General features: G+C 43.9%; 1 long non-coding RNA gene across 1 annotated transcript in view; it reads right to left on the bottom strand.

The window, feature by feature from the left end:
* Positions 1–2,936: 2,936 nt before the first annotated feature.
* Positions 2,937–4,937, bottom strand: part of LOC119359331 — a 5,438-nt gene continuing 3,437 nt past the window's right edge. Inside the window, exon 4 of the long non-coding RNA XR_005172470.1 lies at positions 2,937–3,357. This is a non-coding gene — a long non-coding RNA (uncharacterized LOC119359331). The remainder of the gene's footprint in view (positions 3,358–4,937) is intronic.

The following is a 4,937-nucleotide window of genomic DNA, read 5'->3' as shown; positions in this document are numbered from 1 at the left end:
ATTGAAGAAGGCTGGGGATGCTTGGAGAAACTGGAAGCATGTGCTGTACAAGAAGTACTTGAGTGACGGCGAGGACCCAATCCCCGCATACCCCCAAATTACGAAGGCAGACATGCAGAATTTAAAAGGGTCAGGGCAACTAAAGAGTTTGCTGAGAAGAGTTTCAAGCAATCGGAACTTCAGAAGAAGAACATACACCCCCACTGTATGGGTGTGGCAGGATACTACGACATGAAACTAATATGGGACGAGGAGGAAAAAGAAGCAGTAGCGGCGGGTGGGAATCCGGCCTTTAGTGAAATCAGGGGCCAACGCATCAGAGACTATTTGCAGGCATGTGCAAAGAGGATTGATGACGGAACTTATTACTTTGAAAACTCACGTGGCACCGAACTGTATCAAGTGATGTTAGAGGCTTCCAAGATCCCTGGAAGGTTCTACGGGAACTCAGGGCCATGTGACATTCTGTCCATTGCTGTGGAAACAAAAGAGCCCCCTGGCCGTGCAAGGGGTATATGTGTTAATGTCCCGCACAAGAGGGCTTTCACACTCAGCAAAGAAGAGAGGCTCAGCATGAAAAAAGCGAGGAGTGAAATGAAGCAGAATGAAAGGTTGAGGAAGGAGATTTTTCCAGCTGTTCGAAAGGATGTTGAGGAGTCAATGATGATGCAGAAGACTCTAACACTTATAGATAGCCAGCTGATGGGAGGGGAGATGGGCATGGAGGATACTATATTGCGCGACAACACTACACAAGAGTAGTTGTGCATCAGGTGACCCCAACAACACTAAGACTGCAGCTGCTCGTGATGATGCTATATCTGATCTACCTGGAATGAAAGACAGACTGAAGGGCGTGCTTACACATTATGAAGGTACATTAAAATGTGCAACAGCTTGGGTTTGCCCACCCTTCTTGGAAGATGGCCTCTTGTTGGACAATGTGCCATTGAAGTCGGGCTGTGTGAAGTGCTACGTGAGTGAAGTAAAGCCTAGATTCAATCAATTTGCCCTGCAGAATATCCTAGGAGACTTCAATGAGCAAAGGACCTTAGGAGAAACACTATTACATCACATCCAGTGGCCATGAAAGGAAATAGTGTTCATCGATGAGATTCCTGAAGCCCCGCCAAGAGCGACCATTGTCGCCCCTCAACCGGTGACGCTCTCCTTGCCACAGCAGCTCTCGTGGGCTGATGCATCAACCTATGATCAGCCAGCCCAACTTTGTGGCATACATGCCATGTCATCCTCTGCCCCAAAGCAGCCAGTGGCAAGGCCTACAACTGCTGAAGACGCACCACCGGTTCAGATGCCGGCCGCTGAAGCAACGGGGGGAGACCCAGCTGTAGCACATGCTCAGTAGACCAACTTGGTGGAACGGACTGCTAAGCAGTCTGATGCTTCAGAACCGCCTGCTAAGCAGTCTGTAGGTCCAGAACAGACTGCTCATCATTTTGTCGGTCCGCAGTCGCATGATCAGCATACCAATGCGTCAACACTTCCTGTTCAGCCAACCAACGCATTGGCACAACCTCCTCAGCAAGCGACAAGTTGGCACCACCTTCATAGAAACCAGGCATAGCTTCAACGCATGGTTAGCAGTCTGGTGCCTTTGCTCCTACAACCCAACAGTCCGTCACAGCAGCACCGCTAGCTCGACAGTCCAGCATAGATAGACCATCTTCTAAGCAGTCCGTCCAAGCTTCACTGCCTTCCCGACAGTCTACCTTGTAGGCAACCAGACGTTCCGCCAGAAATGCTTCAAGTACCAAGATGTAAGTGACCAAAAAGGATACACCCCCGAGGAAGCGCAGCGGGAAAGTGAAGAGGAAAGAAAACGATTGCCTCTTACTTAAAGCACTCATTGCGCAGAACCAAATTAACAACAGCTTGTTCGAATCGGGGTGTAACATTATTTCTGACTGCATGGACGATGAAGAAGTACATTTGTTGCTTGCTAAAAGTAAAGCAGACGTACTTCAAGAACGCTATTACGTCCATGGCCAGCCATTTCTTGTTGGCGAATACTTTGATGAGTGCAGCTCCAGTTGCCGTGAGTTACATGAATATTGCATGGATCTAATGTCAGAAGGTCATTATGGTTTTCTAGTCCACTACAACAGATATCATTTCCGACACGATGCTGGTTCCAACAATGTGAGTATCGAGTATTTACATCTCTTCTTCAGCTTCAACGAGCTCGATGCCACTCTTGTTAGATGCCTGATTTTGTAAGTACTTAACAAACTCGGATCAACTTCTCCATACAAGGCTGTAAATGATACAGCTAACTGCATTTTATTCCTCTAAGGGGATTGAACGCCTAGAGAAGAAAAAGGGAGAGTGTGTATTTAGTAGATCCTGAATTAGCAAATGGCACAACAATACATGGTAAGGACCTACGGGACTGGGCCGTTAACATGGTCGTCCGTTTCTCCGAAAACATGTCTCATGCACAATCATTTCTCTGGCCATATCATGAACAGTAAGTCAAGTAAACAACCACGCATACACTCATAGTCTTTCGGATTTCGACATAATTCGTAGCTTTCTTTATATGTAGCAATCATTGGATATTGGTATTCATTGTTACAAACAAGAACATAGTTTACTACATCGATTCTCAGAGAGTCAACAAACTCTCAGGATCTGACGCATCTTTAGCCATTCATGGATAGGTATTGAATTCTGTGATGTTGAAATTAATTTGCATTCATATCTGGTTCAGTAATTGATGTTCTGAAAATTCATCTTCATTTGCAGTGTGCTCGCATTGTGGAAAAATAAACCAGGGAACTTGTTCAAGAGGGAACTACCTCTGCAGCACAAGATCGTTTCTCTGGTGACACACCGAAATCCGTTATTTTTGGAAAATTTATCCAACAGTCTGCAAATACCTTTTCTTACGCTAGTCAAATGTTCAAGCTTCTAAATAAACCTCTTTCTATTTTTCCAAAGAAATAAATAATACATCTAACACAGGTTAGATTGTTCCTAACAGTACAAATACATGACTAATTCTGTACAAACAATTTCAGTATCCTCAGCAACAAGCAGGGACCAACCTTTGTGGATACTATGTTTGCGGACACATGATCTCCATTTGCAAATCTGCTGATAGTTATGACGATCCTCGCGAATTAGTACCAGTAAGTCTATCTTACTTAATATCTTCTACTCCACTCATATGGCACATTCTGATCTTAAAAATACTGCAGCTCATCTTAAAATTGAGGACCCCTGGACCGCTCCCGGTTGGTGAATTTCTGATGGTTCGTAGATTTATCAGCAACTTCTTCCTTAATCACTACATCAATCCCACTGGTGATAATGAAGAGTTTAGCATGCCTTCTCCTGCAACATTGAGTAAGAGTTGGCCGCTAAACATATATATATATATATATATATATACACACACACACACACACACACACACACGCATGGATCCATTGTTTTCCATCTGATGAGGTCTTCGTATTTCGTACACTATGATTAATTATGTAAGGCATATATGTGTGGACAAATCATTGGAATTTATCTACTATATGTTCAATTGTAATTGTTGCGAAATATGATGAATGTTCTTCCTGTGGACACTCTTTGTCCAAATGAATATTGTGGCAAATTTCCTTTTTGCATGCCGATTCAAAATGGGATTTTTTTTATTTTTTCAATTGAATATTGTGATGAATTTGCTTTTTGCGTGCCGATTCATAATGGGATATTTTTGTTTATTTGGTCAATTGAATATTTTGGCGAATTTGCTTTTTGCAAGCCGATTCAAAATGGGATATTTTTGCTTTAACGTGGCAATTGCTACGCACACGGTTCAACTAAATGAGTGTATGCGATCCAAATCGTAAAGCATACATCAATCGTAGCGTAACCGTCGGTGATACACAAAAGATCGCAAACGATTTGCAGCGCTACTACATGTGCGTAGGGTCTCCGGAACCGTTTGTGATATCGCGTTATTGCACACGAGAACTCCGAGTAAACCGTGCCCAATGTAAAATACAATCCCAGTAATAATTTTTTCAAAAAATGTGTGGGATCCCAAATGAAAAACACATGTCACTCTTGCGGCAACCTCGGTGATACCCAACAAATCACAAACGGTCTGCAACACTTGTATTTGTGCGAAGGGGCTCCTGAACCGTTTGTGATAGAATATTATTGCAGACGATAATTGTTGGGAAATGTGTGCGATGGAGTCTTTCATGGCAGACGGGTTACGCAGGAAACTCGTGTGTGGTGGGGCACAAATCGCACACAGTTCATATGTTGGCCAATGTGCCTTACATACTGTTTCCCAAATGGTTCATTACGACAGACCATATGGTTTCACTGCGTCATTAGAAACATTTAATCACCGATACCACACTGCAAAAGAATTTAGTGTTTGTTGCATCGCACATAATTACATTTTGGAAGGCCTCTGCATCATTACTCCATACCCCCGATGGTTTATGTGGCGTGTGGTAAGGACACCCTATCACCCACACTCACTTGGCGACAGTCCCAAATGCCGTCGCGGAAAGGGGTTAAACACCATTTGTATGGCACCGACGCGTACCAGTGGAGAGGTCGAGGGAGTGTGGCATAGCGTACACTCGAATGTTAAAGACGATACACCAAGATATCATGCGGCGAAGCTGTGGTGAGGGATGGAGGGAGATAGTTATCGAGAGAGTGGCCTACATAGACTTTGTGTGTGCGCGCATGGTGAAGGTGTTTTACAAAGGCATCACATGTTTCTTAAGAGAGAGGGAGCGTTTGTCATGGAGGGCACAACGAGGTTGTGTGTGAGAAATACTTTTGTTGAGAGTGAGGGCGGGAATGCCATAAATGTAGATCGAAACATGGAGAGCAATAATGAGCGCGCGTGTGTTGGATATCAATAGTTGTATTAACAAAAAAATGACCATCAATCG

Source organism: Triticum dicoccoides, chromosome 2A (assembly GCF_002162155.2).
Source record: "Triticum dicoccoides isolate Atlit2015 ecotype Zavitan chromosome 2A, WEW_v2.0, whole genome shotgun sequence".
NCBI lineage: Eukaryota > Viridiplantae > Streptophyta > Magnoliopsida > Poales > Poaceae > Triticum > Triticum dicoccoides.
Note: the sequence above shows the minus strand (reverse complement) of the source record. Positions and strands in the feature narration are given on the sequence as shown.